At 45.3% G+C, this 24,590-nt stretch overlaps 1 protein-coding gene across 8 annotated transcripts in view; it reads right to left on the bottom strand.

The window, feature by feature from the left end:
• Positions 1-24,290, bottom strand: part of KLC1 (kinesin light chain 1) — an 89,393-nt gene extending 65,103 nt beyond the window's left edge. For 3 of the 8 annotated variants that reach the window (XM_056546763.1, XM_056546760.1, XM_056546758.1), the window contains exon 1: positions 23,971-24,290. The gene's annotated coding sequence lies outside the window, so the exon portion shown is untranslated. Of the gene's footprint in view, positions 1-22,354; positions 22,375-23,970 lie in introns of those variants that run through there. The other 5 variants (XM_056546762.1, XM_056546764.1, XM_056546759.1 and 2 more) reach the window with 5 other exon arrangements.
• Positions 24,291-24,590: the final 300 nt, after the last annotated feature.

Genomic DNA, 24,590 nt, shown 5'->3' on the forward strand with positions numbered 1-24,590 from the left:
GGCAGGCAGTAATGGACATGCTTAGGAAGGATCTGTGCTTGTCTTGGGGATAAATGGCTATGTTGTGAGATTACCATAATACCGTGGCTAGCTTTTTGTTAACTGGTATTTCCTGACTTTTTTTTACAAATCCCACAATTCCATTTTCCTCCCTCCCACACATCAGCCACCCCACATTGAAACAAAAGACCTGTGGTTTTCAATCAGGGTGCCTACAGCTGTTGCATTAGTTGCAGATTGATCTCTCTCCCACCAAGCGATCCCTCCACCCATTGAAGCAGACAGGCTCCCTGTCATCAGCTGACTAGTGAGGTCAGGTATCGGCCTCATTGCAAGCTGGGAAAAATCTGAGACAAAAGTCATTTTGTATGCTGGTAAAAATAAATATTGGGGTGAAAATCACATAAGAATTGTGAGAAAACTGTCTCACACAGGTACAGACACTATATTATGAACTACACTAACTTTACAGCCCCTGTAGCATAGTCAAATAAAAAAAAATCCCCTTTAAGCATTTCTTTTTACATGTAGTGATGCAGAAAGTCAAATATTTCATGTGTTTACTAAGTGTTTATACAGGGAGGATACAGTGATGAGAGGCTGGTAAGTATGAGTCAATGGGGTGCCGGCCCACACAAATATGAGCTCATGTCCGGCAAGGCTCCAGTACACAGCAGAGGATCTGACGCTGTATGCCACAGATGCCAGGCAAAGAACTTCAAGTGATCAGAGGGTCTTTATGGAAAGTGAGACATACTAACTCTGTACTTCGTATAACCTGTCACATAACCACAACCTATCATACAATAACTTTTTTTTTGGGGGGGGACGACAGAAGCCTCCATGATATGCCACTAAATCAGCTTCCATCTCCCACTGACTCCTATTTATATATAAATTATTATTATTATTTTTTTTATACACATATACATACACACACACACACACACATACACACACTGCTCAAAAAAAAAAAAAAAAAAAAAAAAAAGGGAACACTAAGATAACACATCCTTGATCTGAATGAACTAATCGTATGAAATACTTTTGTCTTTACATAGTTGAATGTGCTGACAGCAAAATCACACAAAAATTATCAATGGAAATCAAAATTATCAACCCATGGAGGTCTAGATATGGAGTCACACTCAAAAATCAAAGTGGAAAACCACACTACAGGCTGATCCAACTTTGATGTAATGTCCTTAAAAGTGTGTATGGCCTCCACGTGCCCGTATGACCTCCCTACAACGCCTGGGCATGCTCCTGATGAGGTGGTGGATGGTCTCCTGAGGGATGTCCTCCCAGACCTGGACTAAAGGATCCGTCAACTCCTGGACAGTCTGTGGTGCAACCTGGCGTTGGTGGATGGAGAGAGATGTCCCAGATGTGCTCAATCAGATTCAGGTCTGGGGAACGGGTGGGCCAGTCCATAGCATCAATGCCTTCCTCTTGCAGGAACTGCTGACCGAGAAGTTCACTTAGTCTTTGCATTGTGTGTCTGTGTGTGCCACACTGAGCATAGACAATAGAAAGAGGAGAAGAGAACAGTCTGAGGACTTGAGAACCAAAATTGTGGAAAAATAACAATCTCAAGGTTACAAGTCCATCTAGATTTGCCTTTGTCCACAGTGCGCAACATCAAGAAGTTTGCATCCCATGGCACTGTAGCTAATCTCTATGGGCATGGATGGAAGAAAAAAAAAATTGATGAGAGGTGTCAACACAGGATAAGCCGGATGATGAATAAGCAGCCCCAAACAAGTTCCAAGATATTCAAGCTGTCCTGCAGGCTCAAGGAGCATCAGTGTCGACATTTAAAATAAAACGCTATGGTGGGAGACCCAGGAGGACCCCAAAAATATGGTGGAGGTTCAATGATGTTTTGGGGTTGCTTTGCTGCATCTGGAACTGGGTGCCTTGAATGTGTGCAAGGAATTAAGAAATCTGAGGATTACCAACAGATTTTGGGTCCCACTGTACAGCCCAGTGTCAGAAAGCTGGGTTTGAGTCAGAGATCGTGGGTCTTCCAGCAGGACCATGACCCAAACATACGTCAAAAAGCATCTAGAAATGGATGGCAACAAAGCGCTGGAGAGTTCTGAAGTGGCAGCAATGAGTCCAGATCTAAATCCCATTTAAAACCTGTGGAGAGATCTTAAAATTGCTGTTGGGAAAAGGCACCCTTCCAATAAGAGAGAACTGGAGCAGTTTGCAAAGGAAGAGTGGTCCAACTTTCCGGGAGGCTCCTGCTGCAGAAAGTTGTGTTACAGCCAAACAGTTTAAGTTATCTTTTAAAACAAAAAAAACAGGGTCAAATGGAAGATTGGAGAAAAGAAAAAAAAAACAAAAAAAAAAAACTTCCATTTATCTAGGTTTAGTTTCCCTTTAAATTGTATCTTTGTAGTTTTCTTCAGGAGTGACAGAGAATTGGAATTAATGGGGCAAACACAGGAAAACACTACTATTTGCTGCCACCAGCATACAGCTGGTAGCACATGAGTGCCTTATATGCATATTTTTTGAATTCATATAAAGAACACAAGTCCCGACCTGACCACGTTTCTGATGACTCGAACTTACATCCAAAATCCATAGCAGAAGGTCTCTGGACCAGAAAAGCAGTGGAGCACCGAAGCGGGGCAGTATGGGGGGCCTACAACTTTATGTGGGCACAGAGGGGACCACTGAGTCGCAGGATGTACAGCTGCACTGTAATCATTACAGAATATTTCATTTGTATGGAAGATTTTTAGGGCAATTTTGTATCGCTAATGAACATTGGGATTCTTTTTCCCTTTCAGACTGCACGTGTTGCACAGCGAGTTACTTTTATCCTTTCTTTATATTACAGCCAAATGTTTTTACCTGCACTGCTGTGATTATCTTGTAAGCTTACATATGGTATTTTGTGAGCGGCTGACAATTTCTGTCAGTAGGTAAGTATTTTCAGGGGTGTGACACGTCCAACTTGTTTAGCATGACAGATGTATATTTCCTACTGCAATGTAAAAAGAAAAAAAAAAGCCAGCTGACGTCTCTTCAGTATGCAGCGGGGTTCTCTCTCTCACAATGCACTGTGCTCTATATGGATGAGAAGAAACTCAGAGCAGTGAAATCAGACAAATAATAGATATTCCTCATTATAAAGTAATAAACCTGCTGCACGATTATTACATACCATGAAATGAAAGCCTACCGCCACCGTGGCTCCCACACACACACCGCATTACATAACCTAGATTGTGCAGGGGTAGGCTATCTTGGTTGCAGCCCTCTCCAATGCAGACTGCCTAGCAACTACTCCTTTTCTTGCTCAGGTGACACCATTAGAAGACATAAAATCAAGTTACAGGAATTAGGAATGGGGGGGGGGGGTGGGGGGACGGGACACTGCACCACCCCTGTGCATGGGTTATGTGTGGTAATGCAGCTCAACCCCACTCGCTTCAGTGAAGCCAGGATTATTTAGCTGCTTACGTTCATCAGAATATGGGAAAGAAGCCTTAACCCCTTAAGAACCCGGGGTTTTTCTATTTTTGCATTTTCGTTTTTACCTTTAAAAAATCATAACTATCAATTTTGCACCTAAAAATCCATATGTTGGCTTTTTTTTGCGCCACCAATTCTACTTTGTAATGAAATCAGTCATTTTACCCAAAAATCTACGGCGAAAGGGGAAAAAAATAAAATAATTGTGAGACAAAATTGGAAAAAAAAACTAAACAAAAATGCCATTTTGTAACTCAAATCGCTTCCATTTCTACGTACTACATTTTTCGGTAAAAATGATACCCTACTTATATAGGTTGGATTTTGTCGTACTTCTGGAAAAAATCGTAACTACATGCAGGAAAATGAATGAACGTTTAAAATTGTCATCTTCTGATCCTTAAAACTTTTATTTTTCCGCGTATGGGTCGGTATGAGGGCTCATTTTTATGAGCCGTGATCTGAAGTTTATAGCGGTACACACACACACATATATATATATATATATATTTGTATTGATAGGACTTATTGATCACTTTGTATTCATTTTTTCATGATATAAAAAGTGACCAAAAAAATTACGATTTGGATATTTTTACACTAATAGGTTGCATATATTTATACTTTCTGGGCAAATAGTTTATGAAACTTATACTTTCAGAGGTCTACTTTATTTTTTTTTTAATTTATTTTTTATTAACATTTTAAATGAATTAGAAGCCCAACAATTCAACTTGAAATTTTCAAAAAATGTTTACATTTGAAAAGTAAATTTTTTTTTTTATGTGCTAAGCAAAGTTTGCCGAAATTTGAAGGTGGTAGAACATGACCCCATTTAAAAAAACTAGTCCCCTCAAGGTATTCAGTAGGGGGGTACAGAGAGTATATTTAGGGCTGGGCGGTATACCGGTTCATACCGAAATTTTTTCCCTGCACGATATGAATTTTTCCCATACCGCAATACCGGTAGGGCCCCTCCCCCTCAAATGAATGAATGAATTCTCAGCCGCGGCGGCTGTCCCCACATCGGGGAAATAATCATCATCATAATCCTGTGAGCCGCCCGTGCTTTAAATTAATGAGATGCCGGCCGCGGTGCAATAAGTGGTTAAGTGCCGGCCGCGGTGAAATAAAAGGTTAAGATGCCGGCCACATGCGCTATAAATGGTTAAGAAGCCAGCAGCGGTGCTATAAATGGTTAAGATGCCAGCCGCCTGCACTATAAATGATAAAGATGCAGCCATAGCAAGCTGTCACCTCCCCCTGCACGCTCTAAAAGCCAGGCTTTTAGCGCTTGCATGGGGATCTGACAGCTTTCCGCTCGCAACTTAAAAGGAAAACGGTCAGATATTTTTTGATGGATAGTGCGGGAGACGCTGATTAAAATGAGCCCTACTACCTTACCCAAATCCGCCCGGCCGTTCGCCCGCAATTGTAGTTTTATTCTAGGTGTATATCTTCCTGTAACTGGCACAGGCCGGGATTCTGCACTGACATCAGCGCTGCTTATGAATATTCATCAGCGGCGCTGACGTCAGTGCAGAAGCCCCGCCCGTGCCAGTTACAGCAAGATATACACATAGACTAAAACTACAATTGCGGGTGAACAGCCGGGCGGATCCGGGGAAGGTAGGGCTCATTGGAATCAGCGTCTGCCGCAGTATCCATCAGGATAGTGTGGGAGAAAATATCTGACAGTTTTCCTTTAATCGTTTCCAGCACTGCAGCTGCATCTTATTCATTTAAAGCGCACGCGGCCGGCATCTTAACCATTTATAGCGCAGCGGCTGGCATCTCAGAGCAGCGCCAGAGTCACACATTATTAGTTCCCCAGGGAGAAGGAGGAGGGGGAGGTGGAATACCATTAAATACCGTGGAACCGTCATAACTTACAAAAATACCGTGATATGCATTGTAAAGCCCCCGGCTGCCCAGGTAACCAGCTGCACCCCGCAATCGTTGCGGGGTGCTACAGGAGAGAGACCGAGGGAGCCCCCTCTCTCTGTCAAAACTCCTTACAGCTTGCGGTTGTTTCCGACCTTGGCTGTAAGTGTTAAACTGCCGGGACCAAAGTTTACTTCAGTCCCGGCAGTGCGGCAGGCCCCCGCCTGCCGGGGATCACACGGAGCACCCACGAGAACCATGGACGTGTATACTCGTCCTGGTGCGGGAACATGCATCCCTCCTGGACTTGTATACAAGTCCATGGTCGTTAAGGTGTTAAATCAAATTTTTTGCTATTGCACTCCTTATGGTAAATAAAAAAATCTTTCTAATGTACTTTAATAAAAAAATAAAGTTTTCTATGTTTTATTTGTGTTTAAAAAAAGCTGACACTAGGTGCATCCCTACTTGTCCAGAGCACATTTCACCCCATCTCTTGCACAAACTTTGGACTCCTGCTTGCCTGGCAGAAGGCCAAAATCAGGAAATGTTGAGAGGGGTGTGTTCAGCCTTAGCCAATCATAGCTCTCTCTCACACTGAACTGCTCTGGGCTGTGTGTAGCAGAGTGAGGGAGGAAGTTCTCCCCTGTATGGCTTCAGATGATGTCACGCCTGCTGGGTAATGCCCCTTCCCAGTCTGTGAATCTGACTGAGACTGAGCAGAAAATACAGAGCAATGTCAAGGTAGAAAACTAATTTTAAAAAAAAGGCAGGGGATGGTTTATCATGATGGGGGCAGTGAACTGGGAGGATTATAAAATTTAACAAGATCATGAAAAGGTACTCTTTAACCCCTTCACGACGAGCGACGTACATGTACGGTGCCGCGAAGTACCCCACTTGTACGTTGCGTGGTTCCGGGAGCACCGCGTCACCGGTAGCTGTGATCGGGCCGGGATGACTGCTGTTATCTAACAGCAGGCATCCCGGCACATCGCCGAGGGGGATCCTGAGATCCCCCCCCCCATGACCGCGATGGGCGCAAATCGCAGCTCAATTCAGACCTGCGATCTGCGCGATTCCAGGTCATACGGGTCACTGGTGACCCGGAAAATAAGAGGGATTGGTGGTGTCTGAGACACCCTCGATCCCCCAGAAGGGATAGGAGTTTGGTGGCAGGGGTGCCACCCCTCCTATCCCTGCTATTGGTCGGCTGAGCGACCGACCGATAGCAGACCGGGGAGGGGGGGTTAAAGTTCGGTTCCCCCGCTTTGCCCACCTATCGGCGCCGAAGGTCCCTTACCTGGATCCCGGAGCGCGATCCTTCATGTGGGGATCCCCCACGTGCGGCGGCGGCAGCAATTCATCCGGGTCCTGCCAGGAGAGTTGTTGACTAGCAACATCCGGAGGGCCACAGTTTACAGTGGTCTCTAAACCGTGGCCCTCCAGATGTTGCAAAACTACAACTCCCAGCATACCCAGACAGCTGTTTGCTGTGTGGGCATGCCAGGACTTGTAGTTTTGCAATATTTAGAGGGGCTCAGGTTGTAGATCACTATGCAGTGGTCTCAAACTGTAGCCCTCCAGATGTTGCAAAACTACAACTCTCAGCATGCCCAGACAGCAGTTTGCTGTCTGGGCATGCTGCGAGTTGTAGTTTTGCAACAACTGGACGGCCACAGTTTTAAGACCACTGGACAGTGATTTACAACCTGAACCCCTCTTAAGCTTGCAAAACTACAACTCCCAGCATTCAGGAACAGCATAAGGTTGTCTTGGCATGATGGGAGTTGTACTTGCGTGCCTCCAACCGTTGCATAACTACATCTCCCAGCATGCCCTTCCACAATCAGCACATGCTGGGAGTTGTAGTTTTGCAACAGTTGGAGGCACACTGGTTGGAAAATACTGAGTTAGGTCATAGAACCTAACTCAAGGTTTTCCAACCAGTGTGCCTCCAGCTGTTGCAAAACTACAACTCCCAGCATGCATGGTCTGTCAGTGCATGCTGGGAGTTGTAGTTTTGACCCCCCTCCCATGTGATTGTACAGGCTACATTCACATTGGCGGCAGATTACAGTGAGTTCCCCGCTTCAAGTTTGAGCTGCAGCAAATTTTCCGCCGCAGCTCAAACTCCTAGCAGGAGACTCAGTGTAATATGCAAGTCCCTAATTCAGGCCTCAAATGCGCATGGCGCTCTCACTTTGGAGCCCTGTTGTATTTCAAGGCAACGGTGTAGGGTCACATATGGGGTATCGCCGTACTCGGGAGAAATTGCCTAACAATTTTTGCGGGGGCTTTTTCTCCTTTTACCCCTTATGAAAAGGAACAGTTGGGGTCTACACCAGCATGTTAGTGTAAAAAAAAAAAATAAACATTTTTACACTAACATGCTGGTGTTGCCCTATACTTTTCATTTTCACAAGAGGTAAAAGGGAAAAAACGCCCCCCAAAGTTTGTAACGCAATTTCTCCTGAGTACGGAGATACCCCATATGTGGGCGCAAAGTGCTCTGGGGGCACACAACAAGGCCCAGAAGGGAGAGTGCGTCATGTACATTTGAGAGGATTTTCACAGAGGTGGCTGATTGTTACAGCGGTTCTGACAAACGCAATAAATAAAAAATAAAACACACCCACATGTGACCCCATTTTGGAAACTACACCCCTCACGGAATGCAATAAGGGGTGCAGTGAGAATTTACACCCCACAGGTGTCTGATGGATCTTTGGAACAGTGGTCCGTGAAAATGAAAAATGTTGCACAGCCCGATCTGTCAGACACCAGTGGGGGGGGGGTAAATGCTCACTGTACCCCTCATTACATTCTGTGAGGGGTCTAGTTTCCAAAATGTTATGCCATGTGTTTTTATTTTGCTGTCCTGCACAATAGGGGCTTCCTAAATGCGACATGCCCCCCTAGCAAAATTTGCTCTCAAAAAGCCAAATATGACACCTTCTCTTCTGAGCATTGTAGTTTGCCCGCAGTGCACTTCAGGTCCACTTATGGGGTACCTCCATACTCAGAAGAGATGGGGGTTACAAATTTGGGGGGGGGTCTTTTCTGCTATTAACCCTTTAAAAATGTGAAATTTGGGGGAAAATCAACATTGTGAAAATTTTTTTTTTTTTTTTTTTTTTTTTTTACATATGCAAAAATCGTGAAACACCTGTGGAGTATTAAGGCTCACTTTATTCCTTGTTATGTTCCTCAAAGGGTCTAGTTTCCAAAAAAGGTATGCCATGTGTTTTTTTTTTTTTTTGCTGTTCTGGCACCATAGGGGCTTTCTAAATGCGACATGCCCCCCAAAAACCATTTCAGGAAAACGTACTCTCCAAAATCCCCTTGTCGCTCCTTCGCTTCTGAGCCCTCTACTGCGCCCGTCGAACACTTTACATAGACATATGAGATATGTGCTTACTCGAGAGAAATTGGGTTGAACATACAAGTATACATTTTCTCCTTTTACCCCTTGTAAAAATTCAAAAATTGGGTCTAAAAGAACATGCGAGTGTAAAATAATGAAAATTTTGTATTTTCTCCTTCACTTTGCTGCTTTTCCTGTGAAACACCTAAAGGGTTAAAACACTTGCTGAATGTCATTTTGAATACTTTGGAGGGTGCAGTTTTTATAATGGGGTCATTTGTGGGGTATTTCTAATATGAAGACCCTTCAAATCCACTTCAAACCTGAACTGGTCACTGAAAAATATCGAGTTTGAAAATTGTGTGAAAAATTGGAAAATTGCTGCTGAACTTTGAAGCCCTCTGGTGTCTTCCAAAAGAAAAAACTCAAATCTTATGATGCAATCATAAAGTAGACATATTGTACATGGAAATCCCCAAAAAATGTTTTTGGAATATCCATTTTCCTTACAAGCGTCAAAGTTAGAAAATGCAAAATTTTTAAATTTTTCATCAAATTTTGGGATTTTTCACAAAGAAAGGATGCAAGTTACCACAAAAATTTACCACTATGTTAAAGTAGAATATGTCACGAAAAAACAATCTCGGAATCAGAATGATAACTAAAAGCATTCCAGAGTTATTAATGTTTAAAGTGACCGTGGTCAGATTTGCAAAAAAGGGCTTCGTCCTAGAGGTGAAAATGGGCTGCGTCCTTAAGGGGTTAAAAGGTTCTCTGTAGACTTTTTGTCACTATATTTTTTAGTTTGTCAAAGCACTTATCTCAAGACTAACATGTGTCATCTGTCCACATGTTTTAAGTGTCTGATCTCTTGGGGGGGGGGGGAGGGTGGTCAAGTGAACACAAGAATGGAGGTCCTGTGTCCCCCATTTGAACAACATGCGGCTGCTGTAATTAGTGTATATGGGACTGACAGGGATAGCAGCCCCATGTTCATGAGATTAGTGGGACCCCTTAGCGATCAGATAGGCGATAAGTGATCATCTATCTAGGGACAACCCCTTTAAGCAGCGGTATTGCCTAAGATAAAAGAGAATCAGTGCCCCTGTGATCCATAGGCTTTGTCTAGCATTATAGCTTAGCCCCATTAATAGCACAACAAACACAGCCCATAGCCCAGTGTCTGGAGTAAGGCGTCCCTTTCTTCCTAATCTTATGTGACCCCTTATGTGGACCAGGACTTTGAGACTGCCCCAGCATTATGCCATCTTAATATAAAAAAAAAAAAAAATAACACTGTATGCAACATCTCCTCTAAGACCCCACTATGGTAATATCAAGTGCTTTAATATACAATGTAAAGCAGAAGAAAGGGTTAATGGGTTTTTATGAGCCCGATCATTGTGGCAGCCGAAGAGAATATCAGACATTGCAGAACAGTGAATGTAGATCCCGTTCAGTATGCCCTAAGAGCTTGGCACTGCTTGAATAACAATGTGGGCATGATGAGAATATGATTCTGCTCCCTCGGAATCGGGCAAATCACACAGTTTAGCTAGTGCAGGTCTGTCTGTCTTTGTTGCCAGGTTCTTTGTTTGAGGCCGCAGCAGGGCGACTGTGCCCGAAGCATCACTGGCAGGGTGTGTCGAGAACAGCCCAGAATAAGAACACAGTGCTCATGACTAAACTAGCAGTAAAGACAAGATCGCTGTGTTTAACCTTGCAAAGGAAGAAGTGCGGCCATGCTTAGCAGAACACGTAGCAAACAAAGCAGCATCTATGTACAGTCACATACTATATAGAAAGTAATGATGCAAGGTATATGTACATTATGGCCCTCCTTTACTATTGCAAACCCAACATGTTTTGTCGGGCTTTGCGCCAGATTCTGGCGCATTGCAAAACATTCTGGAGCATTGCGCCAGAAATTCTGTCTGTCAGAATTTGCACCAGAATTGAAAAAACCCAGATTAACTCTCCATTTTGCTTAGAAAACCCAAAAGGGGCGTGGTCATCTGGGAAGGGGGCGTGGTCACAAAAAGGGGCGTGTTCCCGACATTTTCACAAAAACCCAACATATTTCCTAAGGTTTCCACATAAAATGTGGTGGATTTGAGCTGAGGAAAACCCCACAGATCAGAACAGGTGTAAAAAAAAAAAGCTAAATGTAGGGAAAAGTGGAAAATGTAGGGAAACCTTAGTAAATACCGTGGAAAATAAATTGTAGGGAATTAAAAACCTCAAAGAAACCTACACAATACTCTTAGAAAATAAGGGCCTACATAATAGGGGTGTGAATCGCCAAGAATTTGGCAATTCGATTCGAATCGCGATACCAGTGTGGCGATTCGATATATCCCGATATATTGCGATACCGTGTAGGTGGGTGACGATACATCGTGATATATCCCGATTCTGTCTAAAAGAAAAATGTCTTTTACACATTTATTAAAACTTTATTTTTATTTTATATTTTTTATACACTTTATTCATCTGTCTGAGGAATCTAATGATTCCTAAAAGACTAATAGAGTTCTATTGAACTCCATTTATCTGTGATCCATTGATAGAGCCTGGTCCAGCAGCTCTATCAATGACAGAGCCATGGAGAGCAGGGAAGCAGAGGTAAGCCCTCCGGCTACCTCCACAGTGGATCGCCCTGCCCGCGATCGCACTGCGGGGGGGCGATCTAGCCCACCAGGGAGCATACACATGTCCCTTTAGACGCCGCTGTCAGCTTTGACAGCGGCGATCTAAAGGGTTAATAGCCAGCCGCGGCGATCGCCGCATGCTGGCTACTAGCGGTGGCCCCCGGCTACTGAGAACAGCCGGGGGCTGCAGAGTATGGAGCGGGCACGAGTCCGGAGCCCGCTCCATACAGACTGCAGAGCACCGCATGCTGGATATTAGCGGCGGTGATGCATCAGCAGCCCCCGGATACTGAAATCAGCCGGGGGCCGCAGAGTATGGAGCGGGCACGAGTCGGAGCCCGCTCCGTACACCCAGAGCGCCGCTGTGTCAGATCCGGCTGACAAAATGTGGAACTTGTATCTCCTGATGCCCGGGACATGCTGTTCCGGGGATCAGGAGATACAAATTCCACATCACTAAAAGAATCGATTCAAAAATATTTTGAATCGATTCAGTATCAGCAAGTGAAAAATCACGATAATCGCGGGAATCGATTTTTTCTTACATCCCTACTACATAACATACCCAACTAGAGCTGGGCGGTATGACCAAATATGTGTATCACGGTATTTTTGTAACTTATGGCGGTTCCACGGTATATAAAACAGTATTTCTTTCACCTCCACCAAATCATGTTACCCGCCAGCGCTGTTCTGCTCCCCCCCACCAAATCATGTGACCCGCCAGCTGCTCCCCCCAATTAATGATCAGCCCAGCGGGGTACTACTCACATAGGTCATCCACAAGCACTGCCCTCCTCCTCTTAAACTTTAACCTACCTACATTGGCCTCACACTGTTCCTGGGGATGGGAACGTCGGACAGGAGTCAGCCTATCACCGGCCACAGCAATGTCCTGCCCCGGCCAGTGATAGGTTAAACGCACTGTCATTTAAGAAACCGGCTTCTTACATGACAGTGCTCCGGCCGGTGATAGGCTGACGGCTGTCCAACGTTCCCATCCCCAGCGTGTGGCCGACGTAGGGAAGTTAAAGTTTATTTTGTTTATATTTTGCAGCCCGGGCATAGGGATACAGCGTACAGCAGTGGTCTCCAACCTGCGGACCTCCAGCTGTTGCAAAACTACAACTCCCAGCATGCCCGGACAGCCACTGGCTGTCCGGGCATGCTGGGAGTTGTAGTTTTGCAACATCTAGAGGTCCGCAGGTTGGAGACCACTGGCGTACAGTATAGAGTTCCAGCACCGGCGGCCGCAACAAAGAGGAGGAGGGCAGTGCTTGCGGGTGACATCTGTGAGTAGTACCCCGCTGGGCTGATAATTAAATTGGGGGGGGGGGAGCAGAACAGCGCTGGCGGGTCACATATGATTAGTTCCCTGATGTGGGGACAGCGCAGCGCTGGGCTGATAATACATTCCCGAGGGGGAGGGGCCCAACCGGTATTGCAGTATGGGAAAAATTCATATCGTGACTAGAGACATACATAGAGGTGAGGACATCAGTGCTTGCTCCTCACCTTTACCCTTGTTTGCTAATATTGCAGAGCCTAAGGGGAGGAGACCCCTTCACAAGTTCTCACCATGTACTAAACAAAAGAGGAGGCCAACCCAAGTTATTCAGGGGACCCCATAGCAGGCAAATGTTTTTCCTATGATATGTATACTCATGACCTAGTATATTTTATCAGAGTACATGCAAACCTCCATGGCCTTTTCCGTATACAATGATTTTTGCATTTACTTCATAGAATTGCAATGAGAAGTCTATAATATTTAGAGAAAACAGATATTTGCACATTTTCCTGCTATTTTTTTCCAATACAGTGACCGCCCGACCTACGATCATTTCAACATACTGAGAGGCCATCGCATGTTGAAGGCAGCATCAACATACGATGCTTTTGTATGTCGGGGCCATCGCATAAACGGCTATCCGGCAGCGCAGACTGCTTCAGCTGCCACCGGATAGCAGTTTACGGTGCCCCGTGTGGTCCGCTGACCATCACTTACCTGTCCTCGGGGCTCTGGCGCGTCCTCTTCGGGATCCCCTGCATTGTCAGCGCTCTCCATCGTCGTCATCACGTCGCTGCGCACGCTGTCCCGTCATCCAATAGGAGCGGCGTGAGAAGCGACGTGATGGCGGCGACGGAGATCGAGGATGCCGGGGAAGCAGAGGCCTTACCGGAGTGTCGGGGACACCACGGGGACGCAGCGAAAGCGATGGAAGGAGAAATCCAGGGCAGCAGCGGCGGGGACACGCGAGTATAACCTCCAATACCAGTGGTCTTCAACCTGCGGCCCGCCAGATGTTGCAAAACTACAACTCCCAGCATGCCCGGACAGCCGTTGGCTGTCCGGGCATGCTGGGTGTTGTAGTTTTGCAACAACTGGAGATCCATAGGTTGTAGACCACTGTCCTATACTTTACATTGCACGGATCCCTCAACATACGATGGTTTCAACAAACAATGGTCCATTTGGAACGGATTACCATCGTATGTTGAGGGATCACTGTATTGCAGATCCTGTAGTTATGGGGCTGATGCCTGAGCACAATCTAAAAGACAGGCATCAAACTGGTGATGGAGACATCAGTGACGCAGTTCGACATCCCCTGGAGAGAGAATGACAGGACAAAAATAACAGCGCTCTGGTGGAAACACCATTATAATTGCCATATACCGGGGGAGTAAATATGGTAATAATGCAGAATATCCTAACAGGTGACTCAAGATGACACACCCGGTCGCTGATCCACCGCTCTCAAGAGGGAAGATCACAGGCATCTGATCTGAGACAGAAAGAGAATTGACAATGCCTGCGAATTACTCTGATCCTGGAGAGCAAGGCTCTGCAACCTTGTCAGGGCATGCTGGTGGTCTCATAACAGCTGGAGGGGCACAGATCACAGACCTCTGCTCTATGCTAGGTGCATAGATGTGGCAACAGTCTCTTATCTGAGCACATAGCAATCTACTCACTAACAACATTACAGATATACCGGATACTAGTACACAATCATTAAAAGCCTATGTGTAGTACTGGCAGTAAAGAAGAGAGTCAGAAGCCTATACGTAGTCCCGGCAGTATAGAAGCATAAAACCCTATGTCATACTGGCAGCATAGAAGTGCAGAAGCCTATACAGTGGGGCCAAAAAGTATTTAGTCAGCCACCAATTGTGCCAGTTCTCCCACTTAAAAAGAGGAGAGGGGACTGTAATTTTCATCATAGGTATACCTCAACTATGAGACATAATGAGAAAAAAAAATCCATAAAATCACATTGTCTAACTTTTAAAGATTTTTTTTTTGCAAATTATAGAGGAATATAAGTATTTGGTCAATAGCAAAAGTTCATCTCAATACTTTGTTATATACCCTTTAATGGAAATGACAGAGGTCAAACATTTTCACACACTGTTGCTGGTATTTTGGCCCATTCCTCCATGCAGATCTCCTCTAGAGCAGTGATGTTTTAGGGCTGTCGCTCTGCAATACGGACTGAACTCCCTCCAATGGTTTTCTATGGGGTTGAGATCTGGAGACTGGCTAGGCCACTCCAGGACCTTGAAATGCTTCTTACGAAGCCACTCCGTTGCCCGGGCGTTGTGTTTAGGATCATTGTCATGCTGAAAGACCCAGCCACGTTTCATCTTCAATGCCCTTGCTGATGGAAGGAGGTTTTCACCCAAAATCTCACAACACATGGCCCCGTTCATTCTTTCCTTTACACGGATCAGGCGTCCTGGTCCCTAAGCAAAAAACAGCCCCAAAGCATGATGTCTCCACCCCCATGCTTCACAGCAGGTATGGTGTTCTTTGGATGCAACTCAGCATTTATTCTCCTCCAAATATGACGAGTTGAGTTTTTACCAAAAAGCTACTTTGGTTTCATCTGACCATATGACATTCTCCCAATCCTCTTCTGGATCATCAAAATGCTCTCTAACAAACTTCAGATGGTCCCGGACATGTACTGGCTTAAGCAGGGGCACACATCTGGCACTGCATGATTTGAATCCCTGGTGGCGCAGTGTGTTACTTAAAGGGGTTGTGCGCTGCCCTGACTTTCGGAGCTCAGCTCACAGCGTCCGGAAGTTCATTACTCTGAACGCTGTGTGCGGGCTTCCGTGTTCGCGGCCGCCGGGCGTGACGTCTCGTCCACCCCCTCGTGACGTCTCGCCCGCCCCCTCGTGACGTCTCGCCCGCCCCCTCAACGAAAGTCTATGGGAAGAGGGCACAACCGCTGTCACGCCCCCTTCCCATAAACTTTGGTAGAGGGGCAGGCATGACGTCACGAGGGGGCGGGTGAGACGTCACGAGGGGGCGGGCGAGACGTCACGCCCGGCGGCCGCGAACACGGAAGCCCGCACACAGCGTTCGGAGTAATGAACTTCCGGACGCTGTGAGCGGAGCTCCGAAATTCAGGGCAGCGCACAACCCGTTTAAAGGTAGCTTTTGTTACTTTGGTCCCAGCTCTCTGCAGGTCATTCACTAGGTCCCCCCAGTGTGGTCCTGGGATTTTTGCTCACCGTTCTTGTGATCATTTTGACACCATGGGGTGAGATCTTGCGTGGAGCTCCAGATCAAGTCTTCCATTTTCTAATAATTGCTCCCACAGTCGATTTCTTCACACCAAGCTGCTTGCCTATTGCAGATTCAGTCTTTCCAGCCTGGTGCAGATCTACAATTTTGTTTCTGGTGTCCTTCGACAGCTCTTTGGTCTTGACTAGAGATGAGCGAACTTGCAGTAAATTTGATTCGTCACGAACTTCTCAGCTTGGTAGTTGATGTCTTATCCTGCATAAACTAGTTCAGCTTTCAGGTGCTCCGGTGGGCTGGAAAAGGTGGATACAGTCCTAGGAAAGAGTCTCCTAGGACTGTATGCACCTTTTCCAGCCCACGGGAGCACCTGAAAGCTGAACTAATTTATGCAGGATAAGTCATCAACTACCGAGCCGAGAAGTTTGTGACGAATCGAATTTACTGTAAGTTCGCTCATCTCTAATCTTGACCATAGTGGAGTTTGGAGTGTGACTGTTTGAGGTTGTGGACAGGTGTCTTTTATACTGATAAGTTCAAACAGTCATTAATACAGGTAACGAGTAGACAGTGGAGACTCTTAAATAAGAAGTTACAGGTCTGTGAGAGCCAGAAATCTTGCTTGTTTGTAGGTGACCAAATATTTACTTTCCACCATAATTTGCAAATAAATTCTTTAAAAATGTTATGGATTTTTTTTCTCATTCTGTCTCATAGTTGAAGTATACCCTCACAATTGGTGGCTGACTAAATACTTTTTTGCCCCACTGTATGTGGTATTGGCAGTATAAAAACCTATAAGCAGTACTGGAAGCATAAAAGCATATAGGTAGTACTGGAAGTATAGAAGTCTATGTAGTACTGGCAGTATAGAAGCTATAGGAGCCTATGTAGTACTAAATAATAGTATAGAAGTATCAGAAGCCTATGTAGTAATGATAGTATAGCACAGTCAGGAGGAGTTAAGACTTTTTCCATATCGTAACATTCACCTATAAAAAGTTTGCTTTAAAAATCCCCCCTCCATTTGGAAAAACAAATAGCACTAGATAAGCAAATATCTCTCAGGGCTGGGCAAATCCCAGGAGCCAGATGAGCAAAGCTACTGCAGAATCCACAGCAAAAACCGGAGGCATACCCTCAGACATCTGCCCCAGATGTGCTTCTTCTATGCTGCAGATTTGGATCAACCCCATTCAGAGGTGGACATTAGAGATGAGCGAACTTACAGTAAATTCGATTCGTCACGAACTTCTCAGCTCGGCGGTTGCTAACTTTTCCTGCATAAATTAGTTCAGCTTTCCGGTGCTCCGATGGGCTGGAAAAGGTGGATACAGTCCTAGGAAAGACTCTAGGACTGTATCCACCTTTTCCAGCCCACGGGAGCACCGGAAAGCTTAACTAATTTATGCAGGAAAATTCATCAACTGCCGAGCTGAGAAGTTCGTGACGAATCGAATTTACTGTAAGTTCGCTCATCTCTAGTGGACATGGCTGATCTGTGGCGGACTCCATATTGCAAATCCGCAGAAAGTGAGACAAATAATATCCTATCAACGTATAGAGGAGAAAGCTGCATGTAACAGGCCACATTGTTGTGGTCCCCATAGACTGCAGATACATGTAACATCTTACAGTGCACACAGCTTAATATTTCTCTACCAATTTAGGGCAACAAGGTTACTAACATCTTGTGGCATCTCCTGTCAAAATGTGCAATTGGCATCGGATGATGCAACTTCAGACAGTGCAGTCTGGTTGCCAAGGCAACCTTAAGGCACCCACAGTCATTTGGCGCTGGTGCCAGTGTACACATCAGCTGCAATCCTCTATATCAGTGGTCTTCAATAGAGATGAGCGAATTTACAGTAAATTTGATTCGTCACAAACTTCTCGGCTCGGCAGTTGATTACTTTTCCTGCATAAATTAGTTCGGCTTTCAGGTGCTCCCGTGGGCTGGAAAAGGTGGATACAGTCCTAGGAGACTCTTTCCTAGGACTGTATCCACCTTTTCCAGCCCACCGGAGCACCTGAAGGCTGAACTAATTTACGCAGGATAAGTCATCAACTGCAGAGCCGAGAAGTTCGTGACGAATCGAATTTACTGCAAGTTCGCTCATCACTAGTCTTCAACCAGCGGACCTCCAGATGTTGAAAAACTACAACTCCCAGCATGCCCGGACAGCCGTTGGCTGTCCGGGCATGCTGGGAGTTGTAGTTTTGCAACATCTGGAGGTCCGCAGGTTGAAGACCACTGCTCTATATGAAAGGAATGTACAGAAATTGCAGAATTTTTGACAGTAGTGTCAAAACTACTGTAACATTTCAAAAGCAGAGAAATAAGTGAAAGGGCCTCGAGGAGAGAGCAATCTTGTGTATTAGAGAAGATATACGGTAACTGTAGGTAATATTTTAGGTCTTCAACCTGTGCCACTACAGCTATTTCAAAACTACAACTCCCAGCATGCCCTCATGGTCACAGACTGTCAAGGCGTGCTGGGTGTGGCAGTCACAGGTTGGAGACCACTGTTTCGGACAGACAGGACTCTGCACAGGGCACATCTAGTCTAACACATTTCTTCTTTATCCGGAATTAATGAAGATGACAAATGATTCTCAGTGTCCAAAATGTTATAGCCAAATCCGAATACTGCCGCAACGTTGACGCATAAAAGGAACACGTGGTTTCCAGGCTAAATATAGCTCTACAATCTGCTTCTCCCAAATTCTTCATATATACATAATAAACCAGGACGGATCTTAAAAGGGGTTATCCAGGAAATGTTTTTAATGTTTTTTATATATAATCTATATCTCAACTGGCTCCAGAAAGTTAAACAGATTTGTAAATTACTTCTATTAAAAAATCTTAATCCTTCCAATAATTATCAGCTGCTGAAGTTGAGTTGTTCTTTTCTGTCTGGCAACAGTGCTCTCTGCTGACATCTCTGCTTGTCTCGGGAACTGCACAGAGTAGAAGAGATTTGCTATGGGGATTTGCTTCTACTCTGGACAGTTCCTGAGACACGTGTCATCAGAGAGCACTTAGACAGAAAAGAACAACTCTACTTCAGCAGCTCATAAGTACTGAAAGGATTAAGATTTTTTTAATAGAAGTAATTTACAAATCTGTTTAACTTTCTGGAGCCAGTTGATATATATAAAAAAAAGTTTTCTTTCCTGGATAACCCCTTTAAATGGATTTGTAAATTACTTCTATTAAAAAAATCTTAATCCTTCCAATAATTATCAGCTGCTGAAGTTGAGTTGTTTTCTGTCTGGCTCTCTGCTGGTCTCGGGAACTGCACAGAGTAGGAGAGGTTTGCTATGGGGATTTGCTTCTACTCTGGACAATTACCGAGACAAGTGTCATCAGAGAGCACTTAGAAAAGAACAACTCAACTGCAGCAGCTCATAAGTACTGAAATAATTAAGATTTTTTTTAATAGAAGTAATTTACAAATCTGTTTAACCTTCTGGAGCCAGTTTATTTAATATATATATATATATATATATATATATATATATATATATATATATATATTATATATCCTGGCTAACCCCTTTAATAAAAAAAAGGAAGGTATTGAAATAAAGGAACCATGAAGCATCCAGGAGACCAGTCAAAAGTGTTAGCTATGTATGAAAGAGCATAAAGGTGAAATTCATGAAAACCAAAAGGCTTTGTATCATTTTTATATAAAGGTGTAAGAACAATTTATACCCCAGTTTTCCACAACTGTGTGGCTCCAGAGATTTGTAGAACTACAACACCCACCGTGTCCTAATTGTCCAATGCTGGGAACCAATTGGGGGCTGTTCACGTCCACTACACAACCTGAACAAAATCCAAAAATGTTCTCTGTTCTTCCAGCCCACTATAGGCATTAGTGACAACAATTTCCGGTTTACTGCACTAACTCATCATAATGACAATCCCTTGGACTCCGGATTAGCATGGGCGGCATCAGTCTATACCAGTGACCAGTCTCACCAGGGGGCCATGCTCCTTCCACTTCCAGAAACAAAAGGCCTGCATGCTTGTTACATTGCTGGAATACACTATGCACATATATAGCCATATATTCAGAATTGTTCCATAATAGCAATGCTACTGATAATACCCCTTATACCTACATGCAAGCAAATCACTGCCAAGGACACATTTTACCAAACAATGAGCACCCTATTACAGCACAGCATGTCACATACGCTTACACATTACCAGGACTGTCTGCCCTATGACACCACAGTCATAAACCAGACTATAATGCAAGTCAACTACATCGACTAATTCAATGTTTAAATTTCCCGCATCCACACGTTTATCTGGTGTAGGATGTCATTGTGGTACTTGTGACCGTCTGCAGGCATCCTCCATTGTATGCATATTCTGCTGGGGATCGCCCAAAGCAATGGACCACAAGTGCAGGAGCTCCACCCCAGCGTAGGTGCACAACTGCACTTGGGGTTGAGTACCTCCTGCCATTTCAGACCACGTCAGTGTAAGCAGTTTAATGTATAATGCCAATCAAATATTTCCCCCCCCATGATCTTAAAGTATAGCCCCCAACCATAATACAAAGTAACCACGACTATGGTCTACAGTGCTGCCCATAGGAATGTACCATCCTTCTATTACAGCAGTGTTTCCCAACCAGGGTGCCTCCAGCTGTTGCAAAACTACAACTCCCAGCATGCCCGGACAGCCTTTGGCTGTCCGGGCATGCTGGGAGTTGTAGTTTTGCAACAGCTGGAGGCAACCTAGTTGGGAAACACTGTATTACAGGGACCATATTATCACTATCATGCTGCCTGGATCACAAGCCATCGGGGTGGCCCCCAGCCGCTTGCCTTTGAGGTGCAGACCTTTATATATACTCAAAACGGAGCGATCAAGGCAGGTGGGGAGGGGAAAAGCTGCCATGACATGTTTAAAGGAGATATCCAGTGCTGAAAAACGTATCCCCTATCCTAATCTCCTGTACGGGGCCCCGGCTCACAGGTCAGATAGCGGGTGTCGACCACTGCACGAAGCGGCGGCTGACACGCTCCCTCAATACAACTCTATGGCAGAGCCGGAGCGCAGCCTTCGTCAATCTCTGGCTCTGCCATAGCGATGTATTGAGGGGGCGTGTCAGCTGCCGCTTCGTGCGGTGGTCGACAGCCGCTATCTGACCAGTGAGGCGGGGCACCATACAGGAGATCGCGGTCGGAAACTTATCCCCTATCCTTAGGATAGGGGATAAGTTTTTCAGCACTGGAATACCCCTTTGTATCTAAGGCCCCTTTCACACTACAGGTATCATCCTGTAAAAAACCTCCCTTATTACTCCCAGCAAAAAGTCCTGAAAACGGGCGGCAAAAAATCCCATTCACGTCAATGAGAATTTTTGAACATCCTTTTGCATCAGTTATGTCCGTTTTTTACTCATGTCAGTTATTTTTGCTGGCACAAAAGACGCTGCATGCACTAATTTTTGGTCCGGCAAAAAAAAAAAAAAAAAAAATTTTTAAATTGTGAAAAACCAGACGTTAAAATTTGGGAACAGGATGTTAAACAAAAACAAACAAAAAAAAACACAGCCGTTATCAGTTATTGTCAGGATTTTTAACATCTGTTTTTTTTTGTACTGACCATGCTCAGTACAGCTTTACAAAAAAAGCGTCAAAAACCTGATAAAAAAAAAAAAAACAGATGTAACTAATAACGGATGAACATCAGATTTTTTAAGAAAAAAAAATTGAAAATAACAGATGATGTCATCAGTTATTACCAGTTATTGCATCCAGTTTATTTTCCATCCGTTCTTGTAAAATATCAGCAGTAAAAAAGCAGAATGATACATGTAGTGCAAAAGGGGCCTAATATGTCTATCCTGAATCCATCATCTTCAGGACAATGCAGCCTTCACCTTCTAAACAAGGTCTCCCCTGAAAATCATAGCCTCTATCTGCCTTATACCAATAACTAGACTGCATCCAAGAAAAATCTAATAAACCATTCAAATTTCCTCTTCCCCCCAGTAACCCAACCACCATTACTCAGGAGCACATGACTGAACCCCACCCATGAAAATGCTAAATATGTACAGCACATGTCCTAAGAGATCCGCCACCCCCCCCCCCCCTCCATCATAGAGGAGAAATAGTGTTCCCCCCCGTAACACAGACCCTCCTGCACTGCTCTACTGGATCAGATACAGTCCACAGCCTGCATAGTACTACAGGAACCCTCGTAACCATACAAACACCAGTATCCATGACAGCGCTACCATGGAAGAGTAATACCACGCTCTCTGGAGAAATACAGCAAGCATCCTTCAGAGAGAACAAGATAGGAAAATCGTCAACGCAGACTCCATCCTAAGGAACGGGTCACCCAATGACAAGGCAGGCGCCATCCATTACAGGACTGACCATCAGGAGGCTCAGGATCCAACCTCTCCAGACATCACACAATCTACGCAAGACCAACTAAGCTCCACCGCATCCTGAGCGCCCAGCACTGCTCCCCACCCTTGGGGTGTGACACGTGTCTGATCATACCATGCTTTCCACCCAAACAATGCGATATGCATACAAATCTGAAGGTGATGGTTGTGGGGGTCATAACCCGGAAAAAGCATGTGAGGAATGTGCGAGTGTCCAGGACAATGGAGCCGCCACCATTATATCAGGTCAATACGAATGCAGACTCCGTCCTTTACATCCGTCCATAATTTGTTCATTCCTTGGTCAAAACAGTCTCCACCCTTTACAAAGGACCAGATATCTGCCCCCCATAAAAGCAGCCTTCATCCTTTATATAAGATAGAATTATGAAATAATCCTAAATCTCCATCCATTATACAGGACCAGATCATCCTCTATGACAATGCAGCCTCCATCCATATACAGGACCAGGTCATCCTCTATGACAGTGCAGCCTCCATCCTCTATATACAACCAGGTCATCCTCTATGACAATACAGCCTCCTCCATCCTCTTTATAGGACCAGGTCATCCTCTATGACAAAAGCAGCCTCCATCCTTATACAGGACCAGGTCATCCTCTATGACAAAAGCAGCCTCCATCCTCTCTATAGAACCAGGTCCTCTATGACACTGCAGCCTCCATCCTTATATAGGACCTGGTCCTCCTCTATGACAATGCAGCCTCCATCCTCTCTATAGGACCTGGTCCTCCTCTATGACAATGCAGCCTCCATCCTCTCTATAGGACCTGGTCCTCCTCTATGACAATGCAGCCTCCATCCTCTCTATAGGACCTGGTCCTCCTCTATGACAATGCAGCCTCCATCCTCTCTATAGGACCTGGTCCTCCTCTATGACAATGCATCCTCCATCCTCTCTATAGGACCTGGTCCTCCTCTATGACAATGCATCCTCCATCCTCTCTATAGGACCTGGTCCTCCTCTATGACAATGCAGCCTCCATCCTTATACAGGACCAGGTCCTCTATGACAATGCAGCCTCCATCCTGATACAGGACCAGGTCCTCCTCTATGACAATGCATCCTCCATCCTTATATAGGACCAGGTCCTCCTCTATGACACTGCAGCCTCCATCCTTATATAGGACCAGGTCCTCCTCTATGACAATGCATCCTCCATCCATATACAGGACCAGGTCCTCCTCTATGACAATGCATCCTCCATCCTCTTTATAGGACCTGGTCACCCTCTATGACAATGCAGTCTCCATCCTTATACAGGACCAGGTCCTTCTCTGACAATGCAGTCTCCATCCATTACATAAGAGGACCAGCCCCCTTACAATGTGACAGGCCTAGCGCCCCCAGCCATCCCTTAAAGGACACGAGCAGGTCCATCATGACAATGCAGTCTCCGCTGTCATAACATGATAACATGGCCTCCTCCTCCTCCTCCCCGACCCATGACAGGAGCCCAGCCCGGAGCCCATACACACAAAGCACTGCACCATCCGTAGGTCACATTATCCCTGGCTGCATCCTCCCAGCTCCCCCCGTCACCGCACCGCCCCCTGCCGGCAGTCCTGTAGCCCTCGTACCGTTCAGCGGTCAGTGTCAGCGCTCTTCAGTGGTGACAGCGGAGGTGTCCGGAGCTTTACCGGGGAGGCGGCGTCTTCCTGTCTCAGGCCCGGGCCCAGGCCTCTCCTAGCTGACAGCCAAGGTTCCGGAGCTCATCCTCCTCCTGCAGCAGCTCAGCCGGTATCCGCCTCTGTCTGCTCCCCAATGAAAATGGCGTTCTCTCCTCCCCGCCCACAATGCACCGCGGCGAGCCATGATGTAATGTGTCAGCTCTTAAAGTGACAGGAGGAGGGCTGAACCATTGTGCGGGGATTAGTCTGGCCTCGTTACTGCAGCGGAATAATAAATGCCGTTCCTAGAAATCCTCATGCTTGTAATTAAACCTTTATATACAGAGAATATACAGTGCTGCTCCTATACATGACGTCACATTATGTTGGACTACACATAAATGCGTCATCATAGTTAGACGCTTCGTGTGACAGAGGACACCAATAGCAGGTTGCCGTTGCTCATAGCAACCAGATTCCTTATGATGGGAGCAGTAGCTCATAGCAACCAGTCAGAATTCCTATTATGTGGAGCAGCTCCCCATAGCAACCAGTCAGAATTCCTATTATGTGGAGCAGCTCCCCATAGC

Source organism: Hyla sarda, chromosome 11 (assembly GCF_029499605.1).
Source record: "Hyla sarda isolate aHylSar1 chromosome 11, aHylSar1.hap1, whole genome shotgun sequence".
Taxonomy (NCBI): Eukaryota; Metazoa; Chordata; class Amphibia; order Anura; family Hylidae; genus Hyla; species Hyla sarda.